The sequence below is a fragment of the Zalophus californianus genome, chromosome 3, assembly GCF_009762305.2.
Source record: "Zalophus californianus isolate mZalCal1 chromosome 3, mZalCal1.pri.v2, whole genome shotgun sequence".
Classification (NCBI taxonomy): Eukaryota; Metazoa; Chordata; class Mammalia; order Carnivora; family Otariidae; genus Zalophus; species Zalophus californianus.
Window position 1 is genome coordinate 3,644,278 of NC_045597.1, and position 21,597 is coordinate 3,665,874.

Below are 21,597 nucleotides of genomic sequence, written 5' to 3' on the forward strand. Positions count from 1 at the left end.
GGAGGAACTTCTCCTTCCCACTTAAAGGCAGAGCCCAGATGCTATTTTCAGAAAATGGGAGCTCTCAGAGCTGTGTGGCCTCCCCCTAGCGCCTGACCTGCAGGTCCCTCCAGCCAGCCCTCGTCCATACGAGGAAGGACGTCTGCACTCACCAACACTCACTCTGTTCTCACCTGGGCTGAGCCCAGCAAGTTCCAGCTCCTGGGACAGGCCGCAGCTCCTGTCTGGCCCTACGGACTCTGCCCCAGGATTATGCAGTCTCCGGTGAATCTGGTTCAGGCTCTTTCAATAAGTGCAGGCTGGTCAGAGGAATCCTCTGCTTCTGCTCTTTGCTCCACACTCCCGAGAGAATAAACATTCAACAGCGCCTCTGAGAGGCGACCTGATCCATTCAGCGCACTCCAGCCCATCCCCGGCCTCTTCATGGCGACTCCCAGCCCCGGCTGCACCCCACATCATCTGGCGAACCTCTACAAACTCGGGGGCCCGGTCACACATGCGTTCTTGCATACCTAGGGACAGGACAGCTTTCCTTCTGTCCAGCATGGAGCCCCAGGATCTATTCAGAAAGGCCCAGTAAATAAATACAACTTTTGAAAACCTGTAATTGTCCATCAAAGAAATGGTGATGAAGAAGTGGGCAGAATAACCAAGTTTCTTTTCCTGATTCAAGAAATAAAAAGAGAAGAAGAGAGAAGAAAGGAAGAAAGAGAAAGAAAAAGAAAGAGGGCAAAAGGCGGACAGAGAGAGACCGACAGAGAGACAGAGACAGACAGAGAGATAGAGACGGACAGAGACGGACAGAGAGACAGAGGCAGACAGAGCTACTAATGACCGTTGGGTCATTTAAGGGTGCTCTGCCAAGGGTCATCCGTACCAACTGAGCAACTTTTATTATATTCTAAAGAGAACTAGGAATTGTTAACTTGAGTAATATTAAAAGGCCTTCAAATGGACTATTTTCCCTGGAAAACAATAAATGAAACTTACATATGTCAGACCTCACCAGGCTTTGGTTATAAAATCACAGCCTTTTATATCCCAGCGTCTGTAGCGTGCAATGTCACCCGCCCACCTGGCAGACGTTAGCTCACTTCGAAGCATTCCCCAGCCATTTCTGTGAGGTTTTGGGAGCTCGCCGTCCAGAAGCAGCCCCCGTGGCCTCCCCTCCAGTGTCTCCTCGGGGACCGAGGACTCTGGGACACCCCGCTGTGCGTGGCCACAAGACCAGGAACCAGTGTGGTCCCACAGGACCTCAGGCACTGTATCCCCCTGCGGTAGGGGACACACGTGCATCCTTATTACCAGGTTGATCGCATGAATTCATTCCCGGCTCAGATGTGCCCAGCCAAGGCCGGGAGTCTCCACCCCAGCCGTCCTAGATCTTTGACGATGCCCTGCTCACACAGGTGCCTTCAGAGGTGCCAGCTAGCACCCACGGCAGCTGCCTGAGCTGGGGTTAGCACTCATCACTGGTCTGAGTGCACAGGTCAGTGCAAACCCCCCACCGCTCGATCCACTCCAGGCGTGTGGTAGAGTCTGGCCCAAAGGCTTAGGTCTCAGAGATGATGGATTTCTATCCTTTCTAATCCAACAGCTTCCCTCATTTCCTCCTGAGAAACTGTCAAATATTTAGACCCATTGAGCAAGACGCTTTGACCCCCAAGTATAGAATCTTATTAAATTGTATGTCTTCCAAAGTACAATCAGCACCATCCGGTAGGACCTCCTGTGATAGGGGAGTTATCCTGTGTCTGCATCATCCAGTGTGGTAACAAGCAGGCCCACATGGATGTTGTCTGCCTCAAACGTGGCGCATGTGGCTGAGGAACCATTTTTAGTTAATTTACTTTTAATTTCTTTAAATTTAATATCCTCTAGTGGCTAGCGACTACTATACTGATAGCTCAGGTCTACATTACTCATTGGTCATCATTTTATAGGTGGGTTATTTGCCTTTTATAAAATTAGGATTATCCAATCAAATCCATCATCCAAATGTGTGCAAGAACTCTCTCTAAACCCTGGGTCTGATTATCATCAGACTGTCATAATAGTTTCCCTCCGATTCTGCACTGGGCCCTCATCTGGGACGTCCAAGCATCTTGGCGGACCCATCGAGGTCTCCATGGGCCAGCCTCAGCCCCGCCACGCCTGCCTCACTTCCCAAGATTCATCTACACAACACCATTGGCTAGAGTACAACAGGGCCCCAAATTAAACTAGTTGTTGAGTGAGTTGACCCCGAGATAGTAAAAATAATATTTCGTCCACCTATTTATTGAGAGCAAGATCATAATAATGAATGTTTACCGAGCTATCTCTTTGTGCCGGGCACTGTGTTAAGTACTTCACTCTAGTCTCTCCTGTAATCTTCACAGTAACTCTACACATTATGTACTCCTGGCCCTCTCTTACTGATCAGGAAACTGACCCTCCTCTGAAAAACAACGTTCCTCGAGTTTCCGCCTTTAATCGATGGGTCCACTAGAACGTAAGGTTCTAGAGAGACCAGGCCCTGACTCGTCTGCTCTGTCATCCTGGCATAAAGCCTGACAGAGTGGACTGCCCACTGATGTTTGTTGAATGAGTCAGATTTTAAATCTGGGCCCATCTACCTCTGACATATATGTGTGTTCCTGACCACAGCTAGGCGGCCCAGCAGTCAATTATTTCAAATAATTGGGACTTTGAGTCTCAGAGAGTGGGGATCAGTAAAACGTTTCTGGAAAGGGCCAGACGCTTGTCGCCCTTGTGGTGGGTAAGGCCTCAGCCACGGCCAAGGCATTGCCACAAGACTTTACTCGAAAAAGCAGGCCGTGGCTGGATTTGACCCACACACTGAAGTTTGCTGACTCCTACGGACTATCAGCAAGTGGTAAATTTCCACTGTTTAACTAACACAAAGCCGATCACATGCTTTGCAGAGTCATGTCCCATAATCTCTCACGGCAGCTTCAGCTTGAATTTCTTCCCCATTTGTCATCCACATGTCAGTAAAGTACTTGGTATGATTTCTTCTTCATTTTGGTGACCAGAATAAGGATCTTTTATTCTCCTTCACAACTCCCTCTCAATCCCGTTAGTAATAAATGCCCCAGAGCCTGGGCTGAAAGTCCCATCCGCTAATGAGGGCAATCATGTCTAATAGAAGCTCTGATTCATTTTCCAGATGCAGGCACACAAACAGAATTCCTGCTTACTCCTAACCCTAGACGCATACCTTCAACAGTGGGAATGTATTTTGCCAGTGAAAAGAATAAATGATATCTGGTCTTTAGAAACAGAGAATCCGAGGATGACTTCAAGGTTAATTGGAAAAGTGAATAAAAACCCAGTATCTACACTGAATCCAGGAGAGAGACCAAGGGGCCTGTTTCTAGGTGTGGTTCGACGCTGAGACCACATCAGCTAGGTCTTACCACAACACCCCAGAGCAGGCAACCCATTCCTGCGTTATTTTATTAGTGTTGTTGGAGTCAACCCTGTGCTGATGGGAAAACAAATTCAGTCGTTCTCATGCTTGTGTCTCAGCCTGATGAACTCCGCCGGGATCTGTCCACATGTCTGAGAACTTGTGCACACGTTGTCTACACATGTGAATCGTCACCACCCAGGAATCACAGAACTCCAGCTGAAGGACCCCAGGCTCCGAGGCCAGGCCGCCCAGAGGCCACTCTCCCACCAGGGCGCTCCTGGTCCACAGCCGACGCGGGCAAGCGTGGATGCCCTGGGCAGGCAGATGTGAATAACCCCGCCTTCGAAGAACAATGGAGAAGGAAAGGCTTTCTCCTTCTGGGAGAAGAGAGCAGTGGGGTCCTTGAGGAATGGCAGACTTGGTGTCTGGCAGAGGCAGCTAGAACAGAGCCCCTGCCCATGGTGTCTTGGAATGCAGGCCCTGGGGTTTTAGATCTACTTTGGGGGAACTGGTGTGCAAATGTCTGATTCATAAATATCAGTGACTTCTTGGTTTTGTCTCCATGAGGAAAGGGCCAAGCTTCCTATATGGGCCAGCTGCATTTGGTCAGATGGTCGTCTACTTAGGACCTCTGCTTCAGCACTCTGAATGATCTTCCCTTGACAGCAAAGAAAATCATCTTGAGGGGTAATAAAGTCGTCGTCAACAGCTATCTTCATGGTAAGAGCAAGCTAAGGGCCTCTAGCAGCCAACACTGGAGGCAGAGAGGTGGCAAGGCCCCATTCATAAACACCACCGTCCTCACAGGTGGGCCTTGCTGGTCCAGGGCAAACATACCAGTGGGACCCATGTTTCCCATGTCTCAATATCGTCAAGTCATGCACCAAAATTCCATCCGATAAAATATGTTCTATCCCTGCTTCCCTCCCAAATATACCTACATAATGACAAAATAGACAACCCATGCAAATTTTGGGTTTAAGGATGGAATGTCAGCAAGTTATGCAAGAGGAGGTGATTTAACCAATATTGGGAATGGGGTGTTCTCTTCACGGACAGCAATATTTAGGTGAGTAATAACATACAAACACATGACATAACGACTGAGTAGGAATGTTAAGTCTTTCACATTGCAAACTAGTCTTCAGCAATCGTTGTGGGGTGCTGAGCAGTCTGGCAAGGATTTCAGACCCACACAATGCACAGGGAGGGAGCAAGAGAACAGGGGGCCTGCCCTCCAGGGAAAGGGTACACGGCCACACCCAGGTGGTCCCATCCTTGCTCCAAGAGAGGGCCGGGTGGGCTGCTAACTTGTCTTTTCTCTTTCCTAGGGGCCACATAAACTGTCCTGCCATTCAGCAAAGCCTGTCACTTATACCACAATGGCTCAACCCCAGATCTTTGCATTTGGACATAGTTTCTTGTTTTAAAGATGATGGGGAAAGAGCTTGGTGAAATGTTGCTTCGGGTCTGTGGGCCTTTGTCCTGAGAATGATGCTTAAGGTAATGGAAAGTGTACCCCAGCATGGAGTGTTGGGTCTTGCTTGACCAAGGGACACATGCGCTCTTAAATAATTTCCTTTGTGCGTGTGTGCATGCGTGTGTGGGGGGGGGGTGGGGGGGGGAAGAAATGCACGAGGTGCCCTGAAGTATAGGGCCCGAGGCAGAACTCTACCTGCTTGAATCCAACAGTGGCACAGTTTGCTGTCGGGGATTCTCAGCGTACTTCCTGACTCAGAGCACTTTCATCCTAGGGGTGGTAAGAACCCTGAACCCATCATCCTGACTCTTGTCTTGGCTTAGAGTGGTAAGCTTGTCCCACGTAAACTCTAGGAAACAGAAGACAGTTGCTTTACTACACATGTGACCTGACCAGTAAGGTTTGTGCTCTGGCTGAAGCCCACGAATCAAACTGGTGAAAAGATTAACTGGAGAAAAACCAATTCAGTGAAGTACATGCAAGCGTTTTTACAAAGACTCCAACTCAACGCGGCAGCCAGGCGATGGAGGCCCATATACGCGTTAGGCCACACGGGGGAAAGGCGTTTTGAGCTTCTAGGAGGGGAAGTGAGTCCTGGGCAGGTGAGGGAGGTGAGGGGTGGTAAATAAGCACCATCTTGCCATGGAGTTGAGAGCCTCTCGGGTCCTAAGACTTGTTTCCCAGAGTAACTTTCTTCCTCCTACAGAGACACCTTTAGCAATAGGAATTTCCTTTACAAATGGGGACATTTATTCTCTATTTTCAGGCAGTTAGCGGGAGGTAAAGAGCTTTTCCTGTGTCTGCCTTTAGCTCAAAGTAATCCACAAGCCAAGGAGACACATTTTGGGTGGCCTACCCTGGTACCCTTCGTGGACAATGGTCAACCCAGGTTGCTTTAGGAGTGGAATGTCGTCCTAACAGTGGACAATGTTGTCCTCCTTCAAATCATTAAAACTGACCTGCTAAAGTTAGTTTTACACCAAAATTCCAAATATAGCAGTCAATAGTCTCGCACAGAGTAGGTTAATGTAATGCGTAATGAATTGCTTTCTATGTGGTGCACAAAGGATAAAACAAGTATGAATGGGGGACATGGTGGGCATGGTAAAAGGTTGGGGTGCCGGGTGAGGGCGCCGTGGCCCCCACCATGGTGTCACAGTGGGGTATTTGCCTCAGTGGATTCATTCCAGTCCGGGGTCAGCTGTGCTTATTGGTTGGGAGACGTGTGAAATGAAAATTGCTCACTTTTTGGATTTGGGCACCTTGTGAGTTAATTACCTATCTTATAGATAACTAATGGAATGACTAAGTGAGTAAAGGAAAGTGGACCCAACAAGGAGACTGGGGCGCAGCAAGAAACCTAGTTAACGTCTTAGCAGGAGAAACAGTCAAGGATCAGAAACCGTACCCCGTCCGGGCACCCTGCCTGCTTCCCTGGAGGGGCAGTGAGACCAGAGGACAAGTGACAAGAGACATCTCCTGAGCAACATCCACTCACGGATTCTCGTCCCTCTTAGACATGCTACCTGGCACCGTGCTGGGATCAATGGGGCACTGCTGGTTGTCCTTCCAGTGGACACCTGAGTGCTTCTGTGTGTCCCCAGCCAGGAATCACGTGTTTCCGCCCGCACCCCGAGTCTGTGGGCTTTCGCAGTAACCGTGTGCTTTAATGGACTCTTGTGAGATTCAACCCCATGAAACAGGAGTGTACATAGTTCATCATTTCCATGAAAATCGAAGTGAACTTACCTGGAAGAATTTGATAAAAGCAACTTTATTTTTGTTTTGTTTTGTTTTTAGATCACTTTCCCAATTTGCTGTAGATGAGGCAGCTGTAGATGCTAAGAGGAAAACTCTACGGCTAAGTTTTCTGGATTAAATTGCTGCATGGGGGTTAATCAGTTCTTTCTCTGCCATCAGGAAATAGAAACAGGAATTCACAGACAATCCATTATTTATTCTCTGTGTGTGTTAATGCAAGAAATACCATGGCAAGTCCAATTAGTGGAACCATTAGCAAAAAACATCAACATGAGTGAATAGGTATTGATATGTTTTAAGACATTCAACCAAATATTCAAGGTGTACCTGATTCATGTGTATAATTCTGTGCATTAATATTTTCTTTTTTCTATTAACCAGCCACTGGTCCCAATCGCAGAGGATAGTAGGGTTTCTATCTGAGTAGTCTTAGACTTGCCTAGTGAGCACATAATTAGAAAAAGAAGCCTTTCCCGGAGGACTCCAGATGTTGAAGGGTATCCGCTTCCCAGCCGGGGACCACCCGCGTTCTCCAGATGGGGCCGGGCCGGGAGTGCAGGTCAGCTCTGCCTTCATTATTTTTCTTCAGCCATTCCTCAGTTCTCTTTTTAAAAGAGGCATTCTTTCTTCAGATAATCTAATTCTTTTATTTTCCTTTTGGGGTGGGGGGCAGGAGGAGAAGGAGAAGGAGATGCGGAATCTTCAGCAGGCTCAACACCCAGCACAGAGCCAAACACGGGGCTCGATCTCTCAACCCTGAGATCGTGACTTGAGCCGAAATCAGGTTCAACTGACTGAACCGCCCAGGCTCCCCAGATAACCTAATTCTTTCCATGAAGTCAGTTGAGTGTATGGTTAACTTGTGAGCCCTTCCATTTTCTTAGAGTAACCTACATTCATTTTGCCCTGAACCATTCAGTTGGTTTATAATTTCACCCTCCATGGACAATCTTGGCCTCATTCATTGTTTCACCTCTTGGAGATGATGCCTCAAAGCCAGTGTTCACGCATCCTTCGGGCATCAGTCAGTACACACAATGATAGGCAAGCGTCGGTAACTTGTTATAAGGATGTCTTTCATGCCGCCTTTCCCACCTCTGTTTGCTAGCCTACTTTTTGAGTTAATATCACAAATTACCTTAAACTTAAAAAACCATCAGTATCTGATACGTTATCCCTTACCAGAAATCTTGCAAGACTTCGGAATCTAATGTGATAGTTGGACCTAATTTAAAAGCTGTGTAGGAGAGAGAGAACACAGGCTTACAACATAGACTAATTTTTTATTGTCATCACCAGACGAGGGTGTTTGGGTTACAAAGCCTTCTCAGATGTGGAAGCGCTTCCATGCTGTGGTGGGTGGCACATGAGTGGGGGCCCAGAGCCCAGGGGCAAAGCCACACTTCCTTCCACCGGTGCCATTTGGAGCCTGCATGAGTTCTCATGTCTCTGAAGTAGAAGCATTATGGGCATTCTGATCTGTAAACTAGAGAAGAGGAACAGAATTTTCCTATGTAATTATTGTACTGGAATGCATAGAAAGAGCCGAGTGTGCGTGCACTGGACCCTTAAGTGAAGAAACCATCCCTAAATGTTCACTAGCGTTGCTGCTAGGACTACTAACATTACCACTGCAGGTACTACTCACGTGTGTTCTTGGGCACATTTTTGAACCTGTGACAGTGTGGAATTTCACCTCATTCCCATGTTCCTGGTAAACAGCGATGGTCAACCCCGCCCACCTCCGCCATCCTTTTTTGTTCCAGAAAACCACTAACCAGGAGAGACCACCCATTCTTACTGTTCCAGTCTAAGACTCATCTTCACACGTCCTCAGTGGCCGGATAAGACTTTCTCTTGCTCCCACAGACCCACGGGCGACCCCGTGGTCCACTTGCCCTTGTCCACCTCCCTTTAGGAAACCCCGAGCCCCTCCCTTTTCCCTGAGGTGTCCCTGATCCGCGGAGGTCCTCCCTATCACAATAGCCTGGATGAACCTCTCTCCTTCTCCGTCCGGTCTGTGTAAGTTGCCCCGTAGATGGATGACCATAGCAGCACAGCTACTACTAGCTTCCTTATGGGACTGTCGTGAGTTTTAAATGCTGTTGGCAGTGATGTGCTCAGCAAGACACTTCCACACCATCAGGGCTAAATAGTTGGCGGGTGTTTTTACCAGTAGCGATACATTGCGCACTAATTTATGCTTTACAGAATCGTGTCAGCGACTGCCTTTATTCAATCATGGCAATAGCTACTGTCAAGACAGATGTTATTTATTCCCATCTTACAGATTAGAAAACTGAGAAATGTCCCTTGACTCACCCAAATGAGCCGCCTCAGGGCCAAAGCTGGGATTCAAACCCATAGTGTTTTCAATCACAAACAGCCCAGAGATAGAAGTGAACAGTCGAATCTAGCGTTGAGGAAAAGGTAGGATCTCGTATCGGTTTCCCACCTTCCTTCTTCCAAAGCAGTGTAGCACGCGCCTGTCACCCTGGGAGGGTGTTCTGTGAACAGGCCACCGCCTCTCTGACCACACGCTCGTCTTAATGTCACAAGACAACTGAGTAGTGGGATCATTTCTGCTAAGCCCCAGGAACTAGCCCTGCAAATGGCCCCACAACTGACCTGCCTGTGGCGCGTCGGTTTGGAACAACAAGGCTGCCCGCCTCCTGCAAAGAGCAGACTGCCCTGGAAAGTAGATTTTAATCTACTGTGAATCCAATGAGCACTGAAGAACATAGCCCCTCCGGCAGATGTTTATTGATGATGTTGCCCACTGCCAGGCACACAGGCTGCAAGGTGCCACAGAGGGTGGCACGGTCCTTCACCCGGCAGCCAGCCTGGTGTGGGAGGTGCGGGAAGTGCCGTTGGATAAGGGCGCACGTTCCTCCCTCCCCTCCTCTCCTGCCGCCCTCCCTCCTTCCCCTTGTCCTCTCTTCCTTCCTTCAGCTCCTGGTTTAGTATCTGCTGGGCGGCAAACGCAGAGTATATATTGGTGGGTATATTAGACATATGCTCTGTTTCGTAGAGCTTATTTACCATACGAGAAAAGAGACAAATCGTAAATAAGTAAACAACATTGTAAAGTGCCCTTTTAGGCTCCTGCACACAAGAGAATATTGAATGCCGCAGAATGGCGCTGTGTTCTGTGGGGCAGATGTTGATAGCACCAGAGCTGAAAGTCATGTCGCGTCCCCTCCACCTTTGTTAGCGGCCTCAGATCCCTCTTATGCTGAAGCACAGACCTCACAATGGCTCATTGCTATGGCTTGGTTGGCGCATTCTCTTACACATTCTGTTGCTTCGCACAGAAACACTACTATCTTTCTGGCCCCCTTCAGAGGGAGTGTTTTTTTCATCCAAGCCTCCAAAGCCTTCTATTCTGTGCAGATGTTGGTGGCAGAGGGTGTTAGAGAGTCCCCTGGCAAAAGAACGAGTCTGTTTTTCTAACAAAAATAAACAGCCGGCTAAATGCGTCCGAGAGGCAAGCTTGCAAATAGCTCGAGCTATCAGGCTTCCTGGCTTGTAGTGGACACCGAGGCTTCCCTCTCAGAGTGGGGTCGCCGCTGTTACCGGCTGGGATGCAGTGAGGAAGCAGGTTCTCTTCCGGTCCTCAGAGCTCTGGGGGCAGGACAACTTTCCTCTGGGACACGGGGCCCCTCGGCGTCCCATCAGCCGCAGGAGACCAAAACAGGCAGAATCGGAGAAAGGATCCTGTATGTTAGATCCCACGAGGCTTTTTTATTTGGTTTTTCTCTGAGCCATAACCTCAGAAACCAGGCAAATCCAGAAACTGATCCAGGATAGATTTTGCAAACGGTATGAAAAAGCCGACCAGAAATCAATCACGCCCTTCCACTTATATAGAAAAGAATGGTGCACACATTTTTGCGTATTGAGACGGCAATGTCGAACGTGACCCCAAGTGGTATTCGGAATGAGCCAGGTCTTAAGGGGCGGGGGTCGAGGGAGCCATCTGCCCATCACCTCTAATCCCAGGAAAACCACAGCAATCTGGCACTTCTTCCCTTCCCAGAGTGTGGGAATGGGCTATTCCATCATATGCTTCAATGTGTGAGTTTAGACTTTGGCACTATTGGTGATACATACATTTACAATTCAAATTCAATTTAAGAGACAAACCAGGCTGAACCTCACCAGCAGATAGGGTCCCTCCCTTGCTCACCTACTTTCCTTTCTCTTGTCTCCCCTCCTTCTTTTTTGAGTGATGACCCTGGTGCCTTGGATGTTGGCTATATGGGACCTGGGGCTACCACGATCTCTCCAGACCTTGCAAAACTGGGTGATAACTTCAGGACAGGGGAGGCATGGTAAAAGGTAGACCGTGAGGTTTTCCAAAACTAAGAGAGCTTATTTCATTATATAAGTGATAACATGACTATTGTGGGGAAAGAAACATATAATACTATAAATGGCAAAGAAGGAAAAATCTCTAGTAATCCTTTAGGGAAAACCACTGCTAATGTTTTTATATTTATTCCCAGAATTTTCTCCATGTTTGCATATTTGTGTGTGTGATTTTTGAAAGGATACATGATAAGGTTTCATCCTTCTTAATGGGCACATCTGTCTGTGTGTACAACAATGTATCTAACAATGCACCTATCTGTGGTCATTAGGCTTCTTACATATCTTGTTGGAAAGCCCTGCCGTGAGCATTGTCTCACATATATCTGTGCATCTGTCTCTTTATTTCCTGAGATCAATTTCTGCCAGTAAGTTTGCTGGGTCAAAAATTGCTGGCATTTGAATGTTGATTCCTAGACCCAGAAGGCCATCAGAGAGGTTGACAACATCCAGTCCCACAAGAAGAGCATGCTCTTTGTGGCCCCCAGGCAGCCAGGAGAGAGGGCACGGATTTAAGTTGGAAGATGAGCAGGAGCAGGCATGTTGTTCTTGTTGTTGTTGTTGTTGTTCTTCTTCTTCTTCTCCTTTTTAATTTTATTTATTTGAGAGAGCAAGCGAGAGCACAAGTGGGGGTTGGGGGGGGCAGAGGGAGAGGGAGAAGCAGACTTCCCGCCGAGCAGGGAGCCTGATGTGGGACTCGATCCCAGGACCCTGGGATCATGACCTGAGCGGAAGGCAGATGCTTCAAGGACTGAGCCCCCCAGGCGCCCCAAGGGAGTGGTCTTCTGACTCAGTGGCCCTTCTTCTGCACTCTGAAAAACATCTAGAACAAGTTTCCCTTCAAGACCAGCTTGTCACCACGGAAAGAAGTCCACTCTACTCCCCCCAGATGTCCCCAGATTTTGTAATTATTGGGAAGAGACTTCCGAGAAATATGGAGGCGGTGGAGAAGTAGACACGACTTTCCGGGGTGTGCATGTGAGCAGGGAGAGGGTCATAGGAGGGACTAGGTTAAAAGAGGTAGCCAAGAGGGGAGACGTCAGGATAGGGACTTGGCGGTGCAAACCCGAGCCGGGACGCCACTGGTCAGATGGGACTCAGTCTTATTTTGGTGTCTGAAATCGCTCATTTCATTTCTCAAACAATCACTGTTTTATTCAGTTCATACTATTTGCAACAATAGAGAGCCTGGAAAGATCTACACTGAACATAATGATTTTCTTCTGGAGGGTAGAATTGGAGGGGCAAGGGTAAAATTTTTTACATTTTATATTTTTAGAGGTATTATTAGAAGTGTCTTAAAATTTATTTAGAATTTTATGACTTTTACATAGTAAACTAAATATTTGCTGATTGAATAGGTGGAATTTTGGACAGTGGGGTCTTTCTAGGTCTACCACAGGGAATGGATCTTGTGTTGAAAAGAACAGGAATACAGACAAAAAGAATCTCTTGTTGAATAGATCAGGAATAAGCATATGTCAGCCAGGTGGGGGTGGGCATGCTGTGCTTGGTTTTCTTCTCGTCTATTCCACACTGACCAAATACATGATTAGTGGCAGGGTGAGCCAGATATTACGCTAAGAACTAGGGACAAAGGGAACCAAGAGAAATCATTCTTGTTGGATGGCTGACATTATCGAGTGGTCTGTGCCTGATACCACTGTTTCAAGTGCTTCGTGTGGTCATCTTTCTTTATTTACCATGAGTACCAAAGCTTGGGGAATCACCGCAGTGTGCAGATGAGAGTTTGGGCAGTGCAAGGTCAAGTGATTCAGCCGAGCTCATATGATCCCGTTCATCAAATCTGAGATATTATCAAGTGCAAGATAGACCATGATTTTCTGTACTATAAACAAAGTTTGGCCTACTAACAATATAACACGCCATTGAATAAAATGCCAACATAAAATGGATTGAAAGACTGATTTTAGACATGTTAACATGTGAAAAAAGTATGCATCTTTTGTTCATGAACTATGGGATTGAGCAAGCGTATAGAGTTGCAGTTGGAACAGCAGGTCTTCGCCCCGCAACATGCAGGCTGCTGAAACTAGGCTGTTAGAACACGGACAGCCACTCACCATCGTGCCATGATGCCTGGTAGGGTTATAGTAAAGAAACACACGCTTCTGGTGGGTCAGATAGGAGCACACTAGTACAGGGATTGAGCACCCACCTAAAACCAATAGAGAGAATAAAATACACCAAGAAGAAAAGTAAAGTGTTCTCTTTATGGATGAAACATTGTGCTTTAGAAGAAACGTGTAATCCAGGGAGAGGAAAGCTGACAAATGAGTGGGGAGTGCAGGAGGTGCCACAGGGGATTCTGGGACTGGGGTGGGGGGCGGACGGGACGGCACGGGGCATTCTAGAAGAAGACTTTGGAGAGGAAGTTAGGGTCAGCAGAACAGGGTCGGGGTTTTGGTCCTACCCTGATGTACAGCAAAGGTGTTTAAACCCTTGGGGATGGCATGATCAGATCTGTGCTCGAGGAGAAGGGTCACTTCCAGTAAGTGGTGAAGGAACCACTCTGGGTGCTGCAGTGGATGTGGGCAGGGCAGCATCGCCCTCGCGCCCCCCTCGCACCGTGAGGATGAAGCTGCAACCAGCAGTGGCTCAGTGACCTCCTGCTGGGGACTGGGGAGGGTGCGTGCTGTGTGTGGAGGTAGGATCGACTCAGAAGAATGAAGACAAGTAGGGAGGACATTAGAATCCAAGCTGAGGAGGTTTAGACGTTGTTCACTCTCACCACAACTGCAAGGGTCATCTTGACACCATGAAGGGAGGGCCGAGGAGATGCCTCCAAGATGCTGGAGGCATCCTGGCCCCGCTACCCCCGAGCCTCCACACCAGTGCCATAACTGGCCGTCTGCAACCGTTTCCCTTTCTGGGCAGCCACTGGCCTGTGCTGTTGCTGCTCGAAGCCTGGGGTCTGCCTGGCAGTTGGGAGCCGTGGGTGCGGGAACACTGGACACGCCCCGACACGGTCAGGCAGCGGAGGGCGAGCCTGCGGAAGAGACTGGGGAGGAATAGCCCGAGAAGTGGAAGAAATCCCGGCAGAGCATCCTGCCCTGGAAGCCGCCAGAAAGTAACTCAAGAAGAGAGAAGGCTTCCAAGAAGCCCAGTTAGATGGCATCTGAGGTCATCAGTGGAGATCTTGGTGAGGGCAGAAAACAGGCCTGTCCAGTCTCATCCTCTGTGCCCTTCCCAGGAGAACCCACTTTTGTCTGGGTAGGCGTCATGTCCCCTGACTGCAGTGGCGACCGGGCCATGAGGCCTGGTTCAGGGGCTCCCTGGCCTCTGAACTCCTCTGGGGGATTTGAAAGACCACACTTGGCCTTTGCCCTTGGCTCTTCCCCCTCGTTCCTGCCTGGAGCCAGAGGGCTGGCTGACAGCAGAACGACCATCTTGCAACCGTCAGAAGATGAAGTGACCTGCTAAGAAGGGCACTGCAGCAAGATGGAATGGCCCGGGTCGCTCTCGGCGTCTTGGAACCACCCCGTCAGCCTTGGGCTTCCCGTGACATAAAACTAATTCCGCATAAACAGTAATTGGCTTCCTCGGGTCTTCTGCTCCTCTCAGCCCAGCTGCACCATGGGGGACGCAATCACCTGCGTGAGCTCTGGGGGCCTGCCCGGCCGCCTGGAAAGCGAGTCCATGAAGAGTACGTGCTGGGGACACGATGGTCACAGAGAAATAGCTGGGGGACCGAGGGGCCGAGGCAGTGTTGGGGGGATTTTTTTTTCTTTCTTTTTTTTTTTTTTGGTAACGAGAAAGACTTGGGGATATTTCCACGGAGATTCGAAGGGTCCCGGAGTGAAGAAAAGGCTAGACACACAAGACGGAAGCGAGAACCATCCTCTATGATTTCTGAGTAGGTGAGATGAGATGGACTCCAAAGCACAGGGGAGCGAGGTGGCTTTAAATTCTGTAGAACAGTTCTTCTGGAAACGGGAGAAGGAGGCAGTGGGTGCAACGCACACAGCAGTCGGTCAGTGGTGAGCGCCCCGGCGGGCGGGGGTGCGCGGGGCCGCCCGCAGCGTTCTGCAGAGGGGAGACTGGCAGGGCTGGTAGGGGGCGGGGCGGCAGAGGAGGCCCAGCAAGGAGCAGGTGACAAGGGCCTCGGCCAGCGTCATCCTGCTGCAGCCAGAGAGGAAGAAGAATGGAATTTTAAGAAGTTTTAACGTTAAGACCTCCTTCTTCTGATCTCCTTCACTGCGCCCTAAACATCAGTCGGAAAAGACCCTTCATTGCTGTCTCCTGCCACTTCCCCTCCGAGCCCCAGCCCTGCCCCTGTATCTGTAGGTTCTGAGTCATTCCATTTCTGCTCCCAGGCTGCCTGCTCCTCTGTCTCAGCCGCGTGGAGGTGAGAGCATGTCCTGCTCCGAGATCCTTCACCACATCAGCGAGGATCTGATGTATGTTTCCGCTCTTGTGTCCCTGTCATTTCTTACCCTGACTCACTGCGATCTGTGTCCTGGTTGCATCCCCTCCGTGAGATTATAAAACCATGACCTCTGGACTACCTTGCTTTTCCCATCACTGTGCCCCCAGGTCAGAGCGCGCTGTGGTCTTGCCGGGCGAGCGCGGTTTCTCCGTTGCACACATGCCTTCCGGAGGACATGCTGAGAGCCCGGTTTGGATGCGAGAGGGAGAAGAAGAGAGACGACCCAAGATGAAGGCTAGGTTTTGAGCCTGGGAGACCAGAAGACAGATGGCCATCACTGACAAGTTGGGAAGAGAGTTGGGAGGGTGGCTTGTGGAGGAAAGATAATGAATTTCTTTTTGGCTTGCTTGAGTTTGGGAAGACCTTGACGCTAAGCCGGGGACCGGATTTCTGACACTGTGTGGGATGACGCAGTCAGCGGACCTGCACCCGGGCAGGCAGACAGCTTTCCCAAGAACCCTGGGGGAGGCCAGGCTGACCCTCCACCTCTCCCAGGCTGCTCTCCCTCACCCGTCCCATCCTAATGGAGGAGAAATAAGATGAGTTCTGTGAAAACACTTTTTAAAGCGTCCTAGGACGTTTTGTTTTGTGTGTCAGTTGTCATTTTCGAAATGTCCCCAAACGATGCTTTCTTATGGGAAACAGAATGAGCTCTGAAGCCAGATGCTGTGTGGAGTGCCCACCTCATAGGGTTGCTGTTAGGATTAAAAAAAAGTTAGTATTGCAAATTTCTTAAGCAGTGTCTGGCCCACGGTGAACACTTGCGAAGTAAGAATTAACCGCTTCCTGCCAGGTTCACTGTTATTCGTATGTGTGCCTGGGAATAAGGTGAGAACACAGCGGGGGGGTCATTTGTCTAAAGCCTTTCTGGTAACATAAGACAAGAATCGAGATTGGTCCGGGGACATTTCCTCACGTGGCTTATTTGGGAAGGAGCAGACCTCGTCCACAGGGAAGGTTCCGTAGAGCCAGCTCTGGTCGGATTCAAACACTCCCATTTCTCACACGGGGTTTGGAGAAGTAAGACCCCATTGTCTCCCTCTGGAACCTAAGGACAAAGTTTTTCTCAATCTCCAAAGAAGGCGAATAAAACAAAGCCTGGGGCGGGGCCGATGTTCTCCATGCTAACCATTCAGACTCCTTATTTCTTGTCGAGGACGTTTTAGGGGAAAGGGTTTTGGGGTTTGGGGTTTTGAGTGTATTCTCCAGAATGGATTTACTGTGTGATAGGCGGATTCCGAGGACACCTCGTAGGGGCTGCAAGCTACATGGGCACAAGAGGGGAGGGTGCTCGAAAGCTGGCGCGGGGACTTCGTGGCCGGCCCTGCCCCGCAGCAAGCTCCACCCCTGGGGGACATTTGATCTGCAGGACGCTTCCCCTCTGTACACAGAGAGCTTCCCCGGGTTCCAGATCTTCAACATCATAATATTCAGATGCCTTCGCCACGACATCTCTTGTAGTGAAACAGTCGTCAAAGGTCCACATGGCCCACGGCTGCCACCTTCGCACAGGAGAGATGGCTGAGCTAAACTTGGCCTTTGAGTGGGAGGCCCACCCTGTGCCTCTGTGCGCAAATGAGTAAGAGTTGGATACAGTGACTTGTTTTGTCTGTAGCGATCCAGAGACATCTAATTTCAGTTGGCTCCAGAAGGCTGTGCCCTTTCAAAGGAGAAGAAGGAAAAAGCAAAGCAAAACAAAACATCTCTAGGTGACCAATTCTTAAAAAAAAGATTTCCTCATTAGCAAAACATATGCCCAGAGCACTTCTGATAGCTGCAGTGTATGTTTGCTGTTTTGCTTTATGACTCAACACTTCTGGGATTAGCTTCCCGTGAATGCGTGCAAATCACTGCAAATTCACTAGATTTTCAAACACAGGGCTCAGCCAGCTCTCTTTCCTAATGGGATAATTAATTCCATGCATCAACTTCGCTGTGCTACGGTGCCCAGATCTCTGATCAAACATTGTTCTAGATGTCTCTGTGAAGGTATTTCTAAGATGAGATTAGCATTTAAATCAGTAGACTTTGAATAAAACAGCTTACCTTCCATCCTGTGGGTGGGTCTCATCTAATCAGTTGAAGGCTCCAATAGAAAAAACCCTAACCTCTCCGAAAGAGGAGGGAATTCCACCAGCAGACAGCTTTCGGGCTCAAATGGCAATGTCCGTAGTTTGGTGGATCTCTAGCCCCCTAGCCACCTGCAGATGTTGGACATGCCAGCCCCACAGTCTCACCATCTCTCAGGGTTGATGATTCTCTGGAGAAACAGAATGGATAGGAAGGCCTAAGCACACGGCATGTAACACTTGGACATACTTACGCTGAGCACTTACTGGTTGTGTATCTGCCACTCACACCTGCAAGGCTGCCCCGCATTTTGTCTAGCCGCCTACGAGGGGCCAGTCCGTTCCCTCCAGGGGTTCTCTAAGCCCTGCCCTCTCCTCCACTTGCTGAGCCCTAGCTCTTGGCTTCATCCCTGGCTCACGAAGCCACCCGTCCCTTGTCACCCCTCAAGGCCCAACGCCTCCATTCTGGTCACTGCGACAGAACAAGGCTCTGGAAGGTTTTCTGTAGATCCTTCATACATTCCAGCCTTTGCAAGATCAGGACCACGTTCCTTCTGATGTGGTTGCGGACAAGCTGTCACTGTATTACCAAATTCAGGGGACTCAGCCCTCTGCTGGGTCACTGTGCCTTCTCTACCTGACTGACCACCTCAGTCCTGCCTCGCGTGACTGACCGGTCCGTGTCCTCTCTCCAGCAGCGTCAGTGATGTTTTCCTGGTACCAAAATAATAACATAAGAGGAAATAGGACTAAGACCCAGCACTACAGTCACCCCTTCTCATCCTAAGCACTCAATGTTTGTAGAATGAATAACTGATGGTATACTTCATACTCTAGGTAAAAATAATCCTAAAATCTTAGAGATAAAAGTCCTGGGACATCGTCCATAACTGCTTGTCTAATGTCCTGCCCCTCTACCCTCCTGTTACCTGGGTGGGAGTGCGCCCTGAAGGAGAATCAGTAATGACGGCAGTTAAGGTCTGTGCGTTCTTCCCGGGTTTGAGGCACAGCCACAGTAAGAAGGAGGCACCATGGCCCTTGCGAGCTTACAGATGAACACACTGGCCTGCACAGGACTCCAAGCTTTTTGGGGTCCACTTAGCGAGTCTTGGGCCCTGGGCCCAGGCCAGTTGGGCTCCAAGTCACCTGCCTGAACACTTCTGGAGGTGAGAAATCTGTATGAGCGGGCAACGTTTTTGTTTTTAAACTTCTTCCCAAAGAGTGGCTCTCAAACCTTCCTTGATTTACAGAATGGTGAGGGGAGAGCTGGTGAATGGGGGAGGGGGCAGGGCATCCTCCCGCACAGCGTCTGCAGAGTCTGGCAGCCAAGGGCACTGAGAGTCTGCTCCAGGGTCCCACTGGGGCCCAGGCAGACACAGCCAGCACCCCAGGACTCCCTCTTTAAGGCAGGCCGCACCCGGAGGGGGAAGGCCGGGGCCCGCAGAGCCCCGAGCTTCCCATTTTGAGAGACATACAGAGCCTGTGAGGTCAGAGAGGGGGCAGCTCCCGTGGTCATGCAGCGCGGGACCAGCAGCGGGGGCAGGACAGGGAAGTGCTTTCCTTGACCCTCTCGGGGGCCCTGGCTGACAGAGAGAGGCTCCCAGGGAAAAGCACACAGATTTATTTAATGCGAGTTCTATATTAAGTAAGCGGGGGAAGGGAGGAGGTGAGGAAGCAGAGGTGAGCGTTGACCTGGGCTGGATGAGGCGAGGGGCAGTCGTGGAGGAACAGGACAAGTCCAGGGTGGGAGGGGCGCGAGCGGACTTAGCACGGCCTGCTGGTTCCGAGTCTTCGAGAGCCCCGAGTCTTCCGAGATAAGGACATTAGGGACGCGCCTTTCTTCGGACATCAGCTAGGGCGCCTCTCTACCAGGAGGGTCTGCACCTGTCCCAGGCTGGGTGGGGGCAGGTCGGAGTGGCCAGCTTCCTTCTGCTCTTTTTCTCAAACTCCTTCAGTACCCCTCGGGGCCATGTTTGGGCTTGAATGTGGGAGGATTCTGCTTCCCTTTCCCATGGTTGCTGATCCACGGGCCGAGGACAAAAGAGAAGACGTAGAAGGCAAGTGAACTGGGAGGGGAGGCTGTGGGGATGGCATTCAGAGACCCCAGAAGGGCCTGGCCACTTTCTCAAGCTAGACCACTTCTGTGTTTACGTCTGCACCACAGATGCTGTCCCATGGGATACCCCTTCCTCTAGAGATTTGGCTTTTCTAAGTCTTTAAATCTGCATTCTCTGGTCTTGCTGAGCTGGAAGGAGGGAGGAAGCACTGAAATGTGGACTCAGTTCCTCTCTTGGAAGGTCAGCCCTCCCCCGGCATTCTCTGCCCGGGAGGCTTCCGGTCCTGAGACACAGAGGCTGGTCCGGCAAGGCCTCACTTACCCTAAAGAGGCAGGTGCACCCCTCCATGACAAGCTCTGGCAGCCCCAGACTCAGAAATTCCAAGACCAGAGAGAAAGCCCAAGGACCCCCAGCTCTGGGTTCTTACTGCCGGTGGTTAGTAATCCTGAAAACAGAGTCTTTTCTCTCCGGAGAGCTCTCCCGTGTAGACAGAGAACGTCCCCTCGGTGAGAGCAGCCTCAGGAGCAGGGTCTGCGTTTGCCAAGATCTCTCCGTGATTAGCCGGTGGTGGGTCCTCCTTGTGAGGATGGTGTAATAATGCACCCTCTGCATGGGAGCTGCCTTCTGGGACCAGAGAAGCCAGAGGAACGGATGGAAAAGGTCACGCTTTCCTTCTCCTGGAACGGGCTTCTTCCCGTTTATTCCTGTCCTGCTTCAGGGTCAGCTTGCCCTTGCCTTTCTCTGACGTCTTTTCCTGGCTCCTGGGAAGGGGCAAGCTGGAATGCAGGCTCTGTCAGGGGGAAGGGACCTGAGGATATGCTTTTCTCACGGGCTGTCTATATTGAGCGCCATTCAGACAGGCTGTTTGGTCGCAACTGGTTAGAGGAGTCTGCACTGGAACATCTGACCCACCTCTGGCTCTGGGCTCCATGGGGGAGGGGGGTGGGAGCCAGCCCAGGAATGCTGTCCTCTGGATCTTTATCAGCAGCCCTCCCTCCCCCTAGTAACCCTCACGAAATTGGCCCTGCAAAGATACCTGCCTTTAATAAAAAGACAAACCTCTCATTTCCGTTCATAACTTTCTCAACCGGTTTGTATTCCTCTGGGCTTCTCTTGCAAAGCTACCATGTTTCAAAAATCCCAGATCTATTTCATTCCCTCCCATGCCCTTCACATTTGCTCTTCCAGTGGCCAACTGAGGTCTCCTCTGGGATCCTCCCAATGTGTTCTTCTGGTTTCGTGCTAGCCTCCTTATTTGAGCGTGTGTGAGTGCGTGTGTGAACGTGTCTGTGCGCGTGTGCGTGGGCGTGTGCATGAGTGTGCGTGTGAGTGTGAGCGTGTGCATGTGAGTGAGGGCTCACACTGTGCCGCTGCTTGAGTACCAGATGGAACCTTCCGGCGAAAGGATGATGGAAGGAGTACTAGTTAACTTGTTATCTTCCTGTTTATTTTTTTAAGAAGAACTTTTGTTTCTGACACAGTAAGAATTAGAAGATTTCATCTTTCATTGAAAAAGAAACTGTTCAAGTTCCCAGCTACTTGCTTGGGGTTTCTAAACCGGTGCTGGAAAGGCCAGGAAGCATCCTCCAGTTAGGTTTGAGGCTGGAGGGCCCAACCCTCCTCCAGAACAAAGGAGCCCTGGATTTACACCTCTGTAGGCCGATTTGAGCAAGTTCAAACTTTCCATTAACCCCTGGTCGCCATAATGACTTCCTCAGACCGGTTAATTAACAAAGACTGGTGTGCCACCAAATGGATTCCTGAGAGTGTCTTTGGTGTGGTCCCCGGCTGCTAGAATGAGTGTGAGCCCCCTTTGTTCTCCAGTCACTTTTCCTGTGGGCTCACAGCACTTTGAATCTCAAATGAGCTGCCTAATTAATCCCCAGGACTCTCCTGGGGGAGGAAAGGGCCTGTCCATTATCTTCACTTTGCAGATAGTAACAATTTATAGGGCTTGGCTGAGGTCACAGGAGTATTAGCATCTGAGCCAG

At 49.9% G+C, this 21,597-nt stretch overlaps 1 long non-coding RNA gene across 1 annotated transcript; it reads right to left on the reverse strand.

The window, feature by feature from the left end:
- Positions 1–8,019: 8,019 nt before the first annotated feature.
- On the reverse strand, positions 8,020–20,220 carry LOC113920539. Its single transcript, XR_003519306.1, has 3 exons — positions 19,928–20,220; positions 17,527–17,740; positions 8,020–8,145 (listed from the first exon to the last, which is right to left on the reverse strand). It is a non-coding gene; the product is annotated as an uncharacterized LOC113920539 (long non-coding RNA).
- Between the last annotated feature and the right edge of the window lie 1,377 nt (positions 20,221–21,597).